This window comes from Rhineura floridana, chromosome 8, assembly GCF_030035675.1.
Source record: "Rhineura floridana isolate rRhiFlo1 chromosome 8, rRhiFlo1.hap2, whole genome shotgun sequence".
NCBI lineage: Eukaryota > Metazoa > Chordata > Lepidosauria > Squamata > Rhineuridae > Rhineura > Rhineura floridana.
In genome coordinates, this window is record NC_084487.1 from 80,608,387 (window position 1) to 80,624,047 (window position 15,661).

General features: G+C 39.9%; 1 non-coding gene across 1 annotated transcript; it reads left to right on the plus strand.

Moving 5' to 3' along the window:
* Positions 1 to 15,338: 15,338 nt before the first annotated feature.
* On the plus strand, positions 15,339 to 15,457 carry LOC133363475 (5S ribosomal RNA). Its single transcript, XR_009757680.1, has one exon. It is a non-coding gene; the product is annotated as a 5S ribosomal RNA (ribosomal RNA).
* The last annotated feature ends 204 nt before the right edge of the window (positions 15,458 to 15,661 follow it).

A 15,661-nucleotide genomic window follows, 5' to 3' on the forward strand; every position in this document is an offset into this window, starting at 1 on the left:
TCCTCTCTGTTCACCTTTCTCACAGAATGGGAGCCCAACAGAAGCATTGTCCATCTTTTTTATTACTAAAGTTTTCAACAAAAAACTAAAATTAAGAATAATATATCGGTCATCTTGGCAACATATCATTCTTCATATTGAGCAATTGGTCAGGAAGGCATTTCCCCATTGTAGCTATTTAAAAAAGGCCCTGAGGCAGTACCAGGGACTACTGTTGGCTCTCCCTGTGGGGACAAATGGTGGCAGCAAGGTTAGGAGAGTGTCTGGAGCAGGCCGTTCCCTGTTTGCATGGCTGCAGTATTTCAACCAATATGATAAGTTGAATATTTAGGTTATTGTATCATTTCTCAAAACACATTAACTGCATTGCTTGAATCTATGGTCTACATTACACAAATCCACAGTGCCATCACTGCATATCTGTTCTCCACTCTCTCAAGAGGAATTATTGACTAAAAGGTTACTGATTTAACATGACACTATATGAATTGTTAATTTTTACTGATTTTAATTCTTCATCTCCTAAAACAACATTCAATATTCATCGAACCCACTTAAATTCTTCAATTGGAAAAACTCTCAGCATTTCTACTGTAGCTTTAACAAATGTTAAAATGTTTGCTATACCTTTCCAGATAGCTCTATGAATGCAGTTGGAAGGTGTTACTATAACTGTTGGGAGGGGGGAAACCTATGTGTGATCAAGGGCAAAGCATTTGTAAATGTTGTACGAAGCGGCATTTGCTATAGATCATAAAATGGATTAAACTATTAGGGAAGAAATGTCACACCTGGAATATATTAAAAATACTTATACAGTAATGTAGTAGTTAATGTCAGATATGGGCCAGGAAGGACAAGGCCAAATCCCCACCTAACTATAAGGACCAGGAGGAGACTGGTAATTGACATGGTGATTGTGTGGGAGAAAAAAGTAATAGACCCATATGGCAGCCTGAGCTCATTGGATGAAAGGTACAATACAAATTCAATGAAACCAATGGAACAATCGCAAAAAGTAAAGTGGTTTTTGAAGATTTGTCAAACTGGCTAGGCTGTTCCATACCTGTTTATTCAAAACTCCTATCTTAATGTTACCACACATTGCACTGTTTAACAGAAATAAAAGAAAGTTACATGTTTGTTGGCTGCTGAATAGTTGAGGCCAAATACAAATTCAGTGCTTATAACACTGTTTTTTCACCAACTACCATAGTTTTGCTAGTGTATAGTACCAATTGGAAGGTACATGTGACATCAGTGCATTTTTATGATATCATTCTTAATGTCTTCCCTGAAAATATCCCTTTTATATTATCTCTCCGAATGTTTTTAGTCACATGAATTAATTTCTGTAGAGCTTTATTCTTTTTTTTTTTTTTTTACACACTCGTAACTACCTCCCTTGTTACTGAGGACAGAGTGTTCAGTCTTGCCTTTCATGTTTTTTGGCAGGTTTTTAAATTTTAGACTTCTACCATTATTTCTGTTATGAAATCACTAATGTGGAATAACCAGTGAGGGGTATCTGTGCATATAGGAAACCCGCATTAGTGTAATGTTGGAATTGAATTTACCTTCAATTCTGTGACTTTAGTGCAGTTTACTTGTGATGTGAAGGGATAATTTTTGCATTAGAAATATGATTGCACATTTGTGTATTATATTTGTTTTTATAGGAGGACATTTTGTAAGTTTTCTAGAGATGCAGAATTGGTCGAACATGAAAAGCAAGTATGACTGTAATATATTAGGGTGTGTACATGAGGTAACCCAAAGCCTTGTGTGTCATCTTTTGCTAGTAGTATCTAGTGCATGAGCATTCAAAGAAAGCATCTTTTGTAGTTAGTGAGTGTGGAATACCTGAAAAATCCTGATTTCTAAGAGGCATGGCTGGCACAAAGTCATAGCAACAAAATATCTCATGATTGACGTGAGCCTAGTTAGGTATAAGTTTGCTCTTTATTGGATTCATAATAATGTATTCACAAATCGATATACCAGATTATATTTCTTTCCAGATTACATTTTGCAGACCGGTTCTATAAACTGCTTTCATTTTTAATCTAAATTGATTTAGATAACAGCCAGTTATTTAAAATCATGATCCCCATATATCTCAGCTTTGAGGGTTGCTGGAATTTTAAAGTATAGTGTATCCACCTGGCATGACAATCCTATATCAGAGTGCTTACTAACAGAATCTAAAAATCTTTTTAATGTATGTAGGTACTGTTAACAAGTGCATTGTGAAGTACTCGGTAACATTTAAAACTGAATCTAAGTCCAGATTCAGACACTTACAGGGCTGGAGGAACAAATATCTATATGGACTGATTGGCACATGTCTTTAAAAAAAGTGGAATGATCTCCCAAATAATGGGTGTGGGCCAATATGTATAGTGTTTACATCACATGTTACTTTGTGTGTGGTGGACTACGCACCTTCACCACCACCATGAGAGTTGCAAAATTAGTCTGATCAGTTTCTGGACCAGGCCTATTGAATAGCCCTACCTGATGAGTCTGCACCTATTTTTATATTATAACAATCACAAAATCCCCCACCAACAAATGCTTGGGGCTTTGCATGGCTTATTTTTATTTTTAAACTTGTTATCTCAGGATTATTTTATCTCCTCCATTCAGTAAATCTTTCAGCCTTATTTTAGCAAGGAGTGTGATTTCTAAACATTTTTTCCAATTAAGGAAAACTAGTTGAGGGAAGGGCAAGAAGCAGTCAGGGCAGTTCAGTGAAAATATTTTTGAAATTCATTATAATACAGAAGTAGTTGAGGGTATTCCTTCTGTTTCCATAAATTCCTTCAACTTCAACAAGAATCAGTTGCCAGTGAAATGTCTCAGCCATCTTGCTTGTGGGCTGCGCCTCGCAATAGCGGAGGTGGCCATTTTTGAGCCCGGTGCCTCCTGCCCAACAACACCCTGGCGCAAGGCCTCTTGTGCAGGGCCTCCCAGTGTGGGGCCTCCTGCCCAACAACAGCCGCCGCCATGTCCTCCTCCTCTTGCTCCAGGCAAGGCCCAGGTCCCTGAGCCCAAGCTCCTGCAGCCACCCCCGACATAAGCCACCACCACCAGCAGAAGCCCGGGGAGCAGCAGCTGAGCGAGCCCGAGGACATGGCGAGGAAGACAACGTTGAGGCAGCAAACAGCTTCGCTGTAACAAATGCCTGCCGCGCTTCTGCCTCTCGGGAGCTGCCACCCCCGCTAACACCACCTCCTCTTTCTTGGTGGTGCTGATAATGATAATGTTATTTGTTATTTAATTTTATTTGTTATTATACTGTTATTTGTTATTTAATTTAATTTTTGTAAATTGTATTGCTTTTATTGTATTTTTATTGTATTTTATATTGTATTTTTATACCTGTGTTTATTTTTCTTTGTAAGCTGCCTTGAGGGCCTTTGGCCGAAAGGCGGGGTATAAATAAAATTTAATAAAAATAGTAATTTTTTCTGTCTATCTATTTCTCTCAGTTCACACAAATTTGAAGTATACAAATTTAACAACAGCCAAATAATTAATAAAACAGTCTTGTGGCACCTTAGGGCACGAGTGGGGGAACTTGAAGCCCTCCAGATGTTGCTCAGCTATAAGTCTGTAGCCGTTTCTGGACCGGGGTAGCCTGACCACTGTTGTCCACACACTGGTAACTTCCAGGCTGGATTACTGTAATGTGCTCTATATGGGGCTGCCCTTGAGGTTGGTTCAGAAGCTGCAGCTGGTGCAAAATGCGGTGGCGAGACTGCTCGCTGGGACAGGGTATTGCCAACATGTCATCCTGCTGCTGAAAGAACTGCACTGGCTGCCCATTTGCTACCGGGCTAGGTTAAAGGTTCTAATTTTGTTGTACAAAGCCCTATACAGCTTGGGAGCAGGATACCTGAAAGACCATCTTCTCCCTTATATACCCAGTCAATCACTGCACTCTGCAGGTGAGGGCCTCCTGCAGATACCATCTTATCATAAGGTCCGTTCTGCACAACATAGGAAACGGACCTTTAGTGTGGCAGCACCTACCCTGTGGAACTGCCCACCCTTGAATATTAGACAGGCGCTATCTCTGTTATCTTTTCAGCGACTGTTGAAGACCTTCCTCTTGCAATAAGCCTTTTAAGTTGAGACCTTATCCCAGTATGCTTCTGTGTTGGAATTGCTTTTTAATATGCTTTTAAACTTTTTTTTTTAATTGTTTTGACCTTTTAAAAAAAAATATCTTCAAAGCTTTTTTAAAAAATGTTTTAAAAGTTGTTTTAATGTATTTTAATGTCTGTTTTTATGTGTTTTTAGTGCTTTTGTTTGCCACCCTAGGCTCCTGCTGGGAGGAAGGGCAGGATATAAATCAGATAATAAGTAAACTCCCATCATCTCTGACCATTGGTCATGCTGGCTGAGGCTGATAAGAGATGAAGTCTGGAAAGTCGCAGGTTCATGCCTTAAAGGCTAATTCATTTTGGTATTAAGCTTTTATATATGAGAGTCCACTTCGTTTGATGAAGCAAAGTGTTTTTCTGAGTTGCATGCATCTGACGAAGTGTAGTCCACACAATCTTATGCCATAGTAAATGTGTTCATCTGTAAGGTGCTACAAGACTCTTCGTTGCTTTTGTTGCACCAGATCAAACATGGTTACCCCTCTGGAAATTGTTACACTATTGCAACTAGCTTCAGTTGTAACTGTCTTTTTGGGGATGTTTTATAGTGCCCAAAATTGGAGCTGTTGCTGCTATTGCTAAGGCCAAACAACATGTCACACTGGTGATTGCATTTAGCAGCTGTGAAGTGGGCTAACCTTTTTCTTGATGCTGTAGCCCCTACAAAAATAGTGCCCCCAAAGCTGCTATTTATTGTCAGAGGGAAGTTGTTATTGGTTCCCCGATGGCAGTGCTTGCTGGGAATGTAGTTTGGGCCCTAACACCACAGGTGGTCCTGGTCCTCATAGACTCCTCAGTCACAACTGCTGTTAAAAAAAGAAAGGAAAAAAGGGGAGAGAAGCATGATGGCATGTAGTTTGGCCACGAGCATTACTGTGGTGCATGTAGGGTAGAGCTAATCATTGCAAAACAGCAAAAATAAGGCCTAAACCTAAAATTTATTATTGCATTTAATATACCAGATTCATTAATTATAAAATGGGGTATCTTAAACCTTTTTCTGCCTCCACAGGCTCTTATTCTGTCCCATGCAACTGCTGAATAATAAATTTTAAGGGAATTTCTAAGGAATTAAAATGATCCTGCAGGATGTTACCCTCCCCTGCCAACAGCTGCTTACTGGGAAGAGGGAGAACAGAAGTGTAAACCAGAAAAACCTGTACCAAAATGTATCCAAAATAAAAAAGGTGTGTGGACTTCTATATACACTATTGCTTTTTTACCTCTTTCTTCACACAAGAGCATGGTGAAGCACATGCAAAGAAGCCAGGAAAGACATTTCTATGGGAAATGCTACTGGAGGGGGTCTGGCTTCCCTTAGGACAACCCTTAGCCAAAGGCTTTTCGGAATAGGTCACACAGAAATAAACATGCTTGTATGATTAACGTGTTCTATAAACAAAAGGTTGCATCCAGCTCAGACTACTAGATCTATGGAAATGAATGAACCTATGTAAGCCTTGTCCATTAATTTCAATGGATCTACTCTGAGTATTTCTAGCACTGGGTACAACCCAAAGTAAATAGGAAGCACTTAATTAACTAAAAGTGCTTAATTGTTGTGGGTGATGACCCAGAAAATGGTATGAGGTCACACTACTGCTAACGCTAATCAGGTCTGACTTTCTAAGGTGGTTAATGCAAGACCAGTAGTGTCAAATTCAGAAGTGCAGGGGCCCTTCACAGCCATGCCCCTTTCTAAGATTATAGAATAATTTGGCCAGGCTTCTCTATCACTGTCACAATTTGACTCCTTTCTCACTGTCGGAGACAGTAGTGTAGTGGCAAATTCAGAAGTGCAGGGTCCCTTCATGATAGCCACAAATGCTTCCATCCTCTTTTTTTTCCTGCTGGGTTGAGAATGATATCCTTGTCAGTGCCTTCTCCCACAACTAGGAGCCAGTAAGCATGAAAGAGCAGAGGGTTACCTACTGAAAAGAGTCTTCTCAGTGGCCAACTTGTCTCCTTTCACTCTGATTCACTCTAAGCAGGAAAAAACAAGGAAGTGTGTTAGAAGACTCTTCTCAGTGGCTAAAACACTCTCCTCTCATGCTGCTTGTCTCATAGGATGCAGGACCCTCCTGGGACCTGGTTCTCCAAAAAGTAAGTGGTCTTAGACACACACATCCCAGTCCCTGGATGGATGCACTCCTATGCAAGTCCATTTGGGAACCAAATGTACATTTAAATTATTCTGAAATTTATGAAGGAAGAGCAGCATATAAATTGTAATTAAATAATAGTACTGCAATAGTGAATAGTAACACTACTTTTTTAAAGACAAAAGAAACCCTAAAATTATTTCTGCTGCATCTCAGATACTGGTATGTCCCTCACTAGTTCAGAGTTAGAAAGGATGGTGGAGATTTGCTGGTTTGGCTGCTGATTTTGCACACTAAGGCATTCTAGTTACCTTGTCCATACAGTGGCCAAGCAAGCCCCAACCTTCCTCTCAAGTTAATTGAGGCTGGTGCCCATTGGGATTGATAGGGTGCAGGCAGGAAGACCAACAGCATGTGCAACCAGAGTCAATAACAGGCTTAGCCAACTAATTATAGCTTTGTCCCCATCCTCTTTACTGAGTTCTACAAACACTGAGTTCTGCACCAATGAGACTAAAGTGGGGACAACACTGAAACTGAGGGACGTGCTCTGTGAGGATAGACTGAGGTTGGTGTGGGAGTGCCCTATTTGCCAGAACAGATAAGCTTCCATTGCTCTCAGGCTTAAAGCCAAGGAGGAAATGGGGATTGCCACACAATTGCTGGGACAATCCCTGCCCAGCTCCGAGGCTCAGATGAAAGCCGGAGCTCCTCGTTCTTGTGGAAGGTAGGCAGTGAGATTAATAGCTAAGTATTCTTAAATCAGTGTGAGTAAATGATGTTCTTTAATTGATGTGTAATAACATAAATCCAGATCAGCTGATAACCCAAAATAGCACTTTTCCCTTCGCCTTAAGATCTAGTAGTACTAAACGTTTCCAGATACATCCCAAATTTTGTTTAAGTGTACACTGGTATTTCAAGACAGATTTGTTCTAATGTTTTTTAATCCAAATACAAGAATTGCAGAATACTAAATACTACTATTTGTGACTCAAAAGACTAAATACCTTTTCCACATGTGATTCTTAGCATATTACATTTCTACTTATATGTGATTCCGTGTGTGAAGAATATCACTCCTGAACTGATTCTTTTGTAGAACTGAGTGGAAGTTTCTTAGGCCTCAGTTTAATATAGAATTCAGTTTCACTGAAATAATTTAGACTTGCTTCCATTTAACATGTACTATATTTTAGATCCCAGCCAAGCCATGTCTATTTAATACTTAGAAGCCAGTTAGTTTTGGACATTTTGGATATTTTAATATCAAGTCTTGATTGTGCTGTTATGGGTCTTGAAAATTCAAAAAAATACACTTTCTGTAGCTGCTATTTTTTTTGAATAATTATTTTATTTTCTTCAAAGAACTACATAAAGAGTCAAAATTATGTCTGAATAAAAAAACTTCTATGTTGGGTTACAAGTGATGTTGCAATATGTTTTTCTTCATCAACATATTTAACTTGGAATTAAATCCATGGTAACAAATGATACTGACTTCTCAAGGAACCTTCATAAGGAAAATCAGACATCATCCAGATAACATTCTGAATCCTCAAGACTTTTTTTTTTTAAATACATCATTTTGCACAAGTTCCATGCAGAACTATGTATTGTACAAAAGCATATGGAACTGCACAAGTTGCATTTTTCTTCTGTTCATTTCCCTCTAGTCCTGGCCTAAGTTTCTCACCATCACCTTAACTAGAAGTTGAACTGTAGTGTCAACTATTGTAGTAGTTGTAATTTCTTACTCCTGTCTTGTTTTTTCTTGCTTAATTGTGGACTTAATGATCAGAAGATATAAATATATTTGCTGACACCGCAGCACAGCAGAAAGTTAAAACTTAATAAGGTAGTGTGAAGCACAGCTATTGCTCTGCCTAATTGCCAGCTCAGGTGGTGAGTGCTGACAGGATTGGAACCAACAGGGGGCCACGGATAAGAAGAGATCAGAGCAGCACACCTGATGTTTGCAGAAGTACTACATACATACCACACACACACACAATCCCTAAAGAGGCAACCCCCCAAAAATGCAACCAATCAAGTCTGCAAATACTAGCTACAGAATGTTGAGCTGGGAAAGAGAAATTGGGGGGAGGGGATAATATGGTCACCTGGAGATGAACATGGCCAGAACTCTGGGCAGTATGCTCCTATTGAGAGTGTGAATACATATATATCCAACTTAGGTGTCTAATGCACAACATTTATTGCACAAAAGGCATCCATTACCTTCTGTTCCTTTTGAGTTCTATGTATAGCAGGTTTTATTCTTAATTATGTTAAAATTGAGGGGGAGGGTGTTTAAGAAAAGATTTCATCTAAGAAAAAAATTGCCATTATTTCTACAATAAAAAAAATAGAAGGGACATGTATTTGTGCAGCCATACCTAAGCAAAAGAACATTATCAGAATTGTTTTAATTACCTCAATGGAAAATGTTATCTCTTGTGTACCAAACAGTTTAATAAAGTTCCAGAGATGTCTTGCATAACTATGCTGCATTGGCATCCTCTAATTAAGGGGCAGATGGAAAGCAGTAGGACTGAAGAGTGAGATACTACTTCACAAGAACGTGGGGATTGAATCTGCCGAAATAGGCTAGTGGGCAAGGAGGATTAGCTGTTGTGCTCTCTGCTCTTATAATCTGGAGCTGGTATTTTTCTAAAGGGAAATGAAACATGAGTTGGACTAGGCTAGAGAAATCTGACAGGAAAACAAGTCCCCTAGAAATGTTATAATTGCAGCAAATGAAATGCTGCATGTGACTACATCAGAGGTCAATTTGTCCCACTTGGCTTTTTTACCAGCCGGATACCTTATACGGATAATACATTCAACTGGTAGTAATCCCAAAAGTGCAGGTGTTGGTCTCTCACATCAAGCTTGGGCCTTAAGCTGCAGTCCATCTGATCAACTGTCTCTCCTACTATCTTCCAGTTTGAAGTTTGCTTTGTTTTAACAGTGCCTGTATCCATGAAGTGTAATTGGTTTGTTATGTGAATGTAAAAGCTACACATATCAGAATGTACATTTCTTCTGTTATATTTCTGTCCCACGTCTCATCCATAATGGAACTCACGGTGATGCACATGTGGCTCCCTGGTGGACCCTGACCTGCTTATCTTCAGCAAAGTGATGGCCTCATGTGCCTTCAGACCATATCCATTTAGTTTCAGTTTGTATTCTGTCCTGCATTAAGAACATTCACAAATGGTACAAATAGCATGATAAGTTGTGGGGTTTTTAGTATCATGTATGACAATTCCCATTGTTAGAATAGCTTTAGAAGGTTAAGAGTACAAAGCTGTCCTAAATACAGAAACATCAGCATAGAGCAAACATGTAGCATCCATTCAAGTAACAATGGGTTGCCCTGTCTCATCTTGCCCTTCTGTTGCTAGACAATCATGTTCGATTATCCCTCCTGTTTGTCTACTACTTCAGACCACATTTGATTTCTCTGCTCTTCCACTTTAACCTATTGGGCATCTTTGGAAGAAATGAAATACTATTCTAATCTTGACAGAAAACACATGGTCAGAGCAGTTGACCAGTGCAGAAACATGCTGGGCTATACCATTTCAGACTGCAGATGAAGAATGGATTATGGTTTGAAGGCCCTGAACATACAAAATTCCATTGTCTGGCAGGAAGTTCTAACTTTTTAACTTTAGTGTTTTTAATGTGCTGTGAAAAGGTTGGATCTTGTTTACCTTCAAAATGTCACAAGCCTTATTGATCTATAGGCGATAAAGCTGCATTTTGTAGATATACGGGTGAGGTGCTACAACATGTGTATGTATTTGCGGAGGAGCCTTTAAAGCTCTCCCTTCTCTAGTAGGGGGCTGCCCAGAGAAGGTGTGGGGGGGCAGAGTGAACAGCAGGGACTGAACCAAGCACTCCAAGCTGAGGCACAGCTTATTTTTCTCTCTGGCAGGTGGCCTCATGGTCAGGCCAGGAGGGAAGAAGGAGGCACAGCTTATTTTTCTCTGGCAGGTAGCCTCATGGGGGACCAGTGAGGGGTCTTCCTCTGATTTCCAGTTGGTTGTAACGGGAGGAATATCTCATTATTCTCTATCTCTCCTTTTTTTTTTTTGCGGAACAAAGTGATGGGCAGCCATCAAGGTTTGGCTAAACTGTTAGGAGGACCTCTGGTGCAGGTAAACCCTTTGAGTCATGGGACAGAGAAGAAGCTGTTGCCTTTGAGGAAGGAGGCTTTGGGGTCCTGTTTCAATGAAAAACAAATTTTCAAAATAAATGGAAAACATTCCTCTCCTCTCCCACTCCCCATGTGTGAGCCCATAATAACTCTTTCAGAGCAGAAAGGTAGCCTGTTTCTGCAAGTGTTTTGGCTTTTTAAACCCCCTTTGTTTGTTTTTTAATCAAGGTCTTTTTCTGCTTCTGCACATCTTGAGAATACCCCAAGTTTACTGTCACTATATTGGCTAGCTAAGCATGCTCTCTTTTTCTCTCCAGATTGAAAATGGAATACATGATTTAGCATATGTGTGGTCAAAGCTGCTTGTCAAACATCTCTGCCCTTGATGATAACACTGTGAAAATGATAGCCTTTCATAAGGAAAGGAGCTTAGAACAGTTTTGCAAAGATTCTGTTTTAAATTGGGTATATTGCCAGAGCAGCCTTCCCTAACCTGGTGCAATGCAGAAGTTTTGGACAGTAACTTCCATCAGCCCCATGCATGCCATAGTCATGCTGGTTGGCACTAATGGGAATTGTAGTCCAAAATATCTGGAGGGCAGCCAGTTAGGGAAGGCATAGACTTCATTTGTGAGTATTGCCATTATGCCACATAACAAGAGAAAATCAATTACTGCTAATTTAAGATATGCAGACGATACCACACTACTAGCAGAAACCAGTAATGATTTGAAAGGAATGCTGATGAAAGTTAAAGAGGAAATCACAAAAACAGGACTACAACTGAATATCAAGAAGACTAAAGTAATGTCAACAGAAGATTTATGTAACTTTAAAGTTGACAACGAGGACATTGAACTTGTCAAGGATTATACAATACCTTGGCACAGTCATTATCCAAACTGGAGACAATAGTCAAGAAATCAGAAGGCCAGGACTGGGGAGGGCAGCTATGAGAGAACTAGAAAAAATCCTCAAATGCAAAGATGTATCACTCAGCACTAAAGTTAGGATCTTTCAGACTATGGTATTCCCCATCTCTGTGTATGGATGTGAAAGTTGGACAGTGAAAAAAGGGGATAAGAGAAAAATCAACTCATTTGAAATGTGGTGTTGGAGGAGAGATTTATGCATACTATAGACTGCGAAAACAACAAATAATTGGGTGTTAGAACAAATTAAACCAGAACGATCACTAGAAGCTAAAATGATGAAACTAAGGTTATCATACTTTGGATGCATAATGAGAAGACGTGATTCACTAGAAAAGACAATAATGTTGGGAAAAACAGCAGGGAGTAGAAAAAGAGGAAGGCCAAACAAGAGATGGATTGATTCCATAAAGTAAACTACAGACCTGAACGTACAAGATCTGAACAAGGTGGTTAATGACAGATGTTGTTGGAGGTCACTGATTCATATGGTGGCCATATGTTGTAATTGACTTGAAGGCACATAACAGGATGAGCTGAGCTGAACTACACTGGATGCTTATTATCTCATCTCTTCCCCCCCCCAAACTGTAGACATATTTACACTGAATATATAGGAACAAACAAAATGGCTGCACACAAGCTGTTTTACTACACTATTAATGTGGCCAAAGAATTGCAGGGGGATAGTTAATCTTCTGTTTCTCTGAATTCTCAATTGCTCTCATTATTTTATTTTTTAACGTTCATTGATTTCAGAGGATCAACTCTGAAATGGCTTAGGCTGCAATCCAATATACACTTACCTGGGAGTCCCATTGAACCCCTGGAGCTTACTTCTGAGTAGACATGATTTGGATTGCAGCCTTAGTTGGCTATCATCTATTGATACCAGTAGGTAGAAACACAAGTGTCACTTCACTGACCATGATATTATCAATTAGTTATCCATAGGAATAGGAGTTGCTTTATCACCAAATGTTTCTTCAGATTTTTTTAAAATAAAAAGCCTTAATGATACTATGGTATCCTGCAATATAAACAAGAGAACTAATTAATATCACGTTACTTCAAGACAATTATTTTCTACATGAGAAAAAGAGGAATGACAATTTTACACATGATAAGGCCAATGGGTGTAATATACTATTCCTTTTTACAGCATTTAAAAATGCAACCCCCTCCCCCCAAAAATCTCCATGTTTGTGCTATTAATTTATAGCCCAGCACCTCTTCACTGACTTGAGATCACTTATTTAAAAATGATACAACAAAATGTAGTTATAGCCTATTTAAAAATAAATGCCAAATCTGTTAGAATAAGCAAACTTGCATGTTCCCTTTAAGGGATATTTGGGGAAATATCCATGTACCTGTTTACCATGATGTAACTTCCTAATGGGTGGGGTTAGTTACCTGGTTTCCTCCTCCTTTGTCCTGGGATATCGCAGACTCCTGCATTACAATTACCAAACAAAATCAAACCAATATTGGAGTACCTGAAAAACAAAGGGAAGGCTTCCTAATGTGAAGTGGGAGGGAGCAACATTCCACCTGGAAAGAGCAATTTGAAAAATTCCTGTGTGAAAATGTAGTGAAGACTACTAGAAGGGTTTGCCAGTAAGAGAGGGAAATATGCTGTTTTTAAAACTGGCAAATGTAGAATATAGGGGACAACATTTCAATCCTCATATTTTGCTTTCATCATGGACCTAGATTTTAACTAATTGTGTTTGTAAATAAAGACACAATTACTCAATGTTAATTTTAATAAAAAGCCACAAATGAACCTGATGTAGACATGAGTTTGGCAGCTCTTCAGGACAGGTGTTGTCTCTCACAGTATAGCACTCCAAAGAATAACTCTCATGTAAATCACTACAGTAAAAGCATGCCTGATTTAAATCTAAAATAATTTAAGAAGCAGTTTGCAAATTGAAAGTTTAATGCTTAAGTAAGATTTACAGCAGAAATAGAGGACACTGGAGCGATTTACAGTTTACAACCTGTGAGTGATCTCGGGGGGGAGGGGGAATAACTTCTTTAGATAATAAAGAAATGGTCAAATGTATTGGATTCTAAGGTAGAAATCCTTTACCAGCTTACCTAGAACTCAATGGAACTTGCATCTTCTGAGTAGGCATGTATACTATTTTACTGTAGAACAAAGTTAATGAATTCAGAGGCTGTATGCGTCCAAATACCAGTTGCTGGAAGCCGCAGGAGGGAAAAATGCTCTTGTGCTTAGGTCCTGCTTGCAGACTTCCCAATAGCCATCTGGTTGGCCACTGTGAAAACAGGGTGCTATCCTAGATGGGCCATTGGCCTGATCCAGCAAGCTCTTCTTGTGTTGTTAATGTTCTGTTTTTAGTTTGTCTTAGCATCAGAAGTTGTCCCTTATTATGAGCAAACATCAAACCTGGGAGGGGTAGGGAGACAATTACCCAGCTAAGGAGGACCTCCATTTCTATTTTGAACCCAACCCCTGTATGGGTAATTTAGAAAGAAATCAGGGACTGATAAGGTCTTTCATTTAATTCTTTAATGATGGTCACATGTACCTGGGTTCACGTAATGATGACGGTCTGGGAAATAGGTTCATAGTCTGTTTTGACAACCAGCAGAGAGTTTATTTTAAAAATGTACCTATGTGCAGAGATCAAGGCTTTTCCCTTTGTCAGTGGTGCCGTAGCCCACAACACCCCCCGATACAGGCAGCGTGGGGCTAATAAGCTGCCCACATGCCCCACCTTCCTCTTGTGTTGTGTGAATGTCGTGCATGCAGCATGCACATGTCTGTCATCAAACAAGATGGTGGTGAGGGCATCCGCTTCTTAGGGGAGCCTTCGTCACCATCTTGGGTGATGACAGGCACAGCATTCACACTGACAGGAGAAGTAGGTGGGGCGTGCAAGCAGGCTTATTGAAGCCTGTGCTGTCTGTTTTGGGGGGTGCCTGGGAGCTCCCTCTCTGCGATCTGCAGCAGGGTTGGGTTGCAGGACCCAATGCTGCTGCAGATCATAGAATGGGAGCACTACCCTCCCAACCTAAAGAGGGGCTCTCCAGGAGCCTGTCAGCCTCAGGGGCCCTCGGCCAAGGCCCAACCTGGCCATCCTCTGGCACTGGCTCTGTAGGCGGTGGTGAAAAAGATGCTGGTGCCAAGCATCCTCCTCTGTCACCTCTGAGGGCCATTTAACCTGCACTCTGGGTTCCTAACACATTTGTCACAGAGTCGCACTTTAATAGTGGGGTGCTATGCTAGCAATAGGTTGGTATAATAATTTTGGACTACAGTCTTAAATATGCTAAGAGTAAGCCTCATTGAGTGCCATGCAACACCTGAATAGACATTCATAGGATCACACTTTTAATCTAATGCTGCTGTTTAGGTGAAAGCAAATTTTAAAACTGTTTGATGCATTTTGATGTGAAGCTTCTGGATGGATTACTATGATGCATCGTTGGCAGGGCTGCTGTTGAAGGTGGTTTGGAAGCTTCAGTTAATGCAGATTGCAGCAGCCAGACTTTTGTTGATACAACTTATTTGCATAACATCTCACAAGTTTTAAAAGAATAACATTGGCTGCCTGTTCATTTCCAAGCCCAATTTAAAGTGCCAATACTTAACTTCAAAGCCCATTCCACCTGGGACCTAGGTATCTGAAGGTTGTCTCATCCCATATCAGTTTGTCTGCACGTTAAGATCTGCTGGTCTCCTCCTATGAGTGCTTTGATCTTCAGAGATGAGGCAGATATCATATATGGAGATGATATTTTTGAGGTGTTCTACTTATGGAGCACCCTTCACAGGAAGGCTGTGCTAGTATTATTATCCTTTAGGTAACAGATAAGAACCTTTGTATCCACTCAAGAAGTTTTAAGTATGGTGCACTTGTAAGTTTTTATCTTTATTTTATGATGGTGCTGGGGTTGTATTTGTGTAGTTGCAGTATTGCGAAGGGCCTACGGCCATACTACCCTGAACACGCCTGGTCTCATCTGATCTCGGAAGCTAAGTAGGGTCAGGCCTAGTTAGTGCTTGGATGGGAGACCACCTGGGAATACCAGGTGCTGTAGGCTTAGAGGAAGGCAATGGTAAACCACCTCTGAATATCTCTTACTATAAAAACCCTATGAATATATCCAAAAAAGATTCATAGTGTTGCCATAAGTTGTAATGGACTTAAAGGCATATAACAACAACAGGTATTGTGAAACATTCTGGAATAACTTTTTGATGAAGGGTGGTGTGTGTATACATATTTTAAAATTAGCAAAGATTCA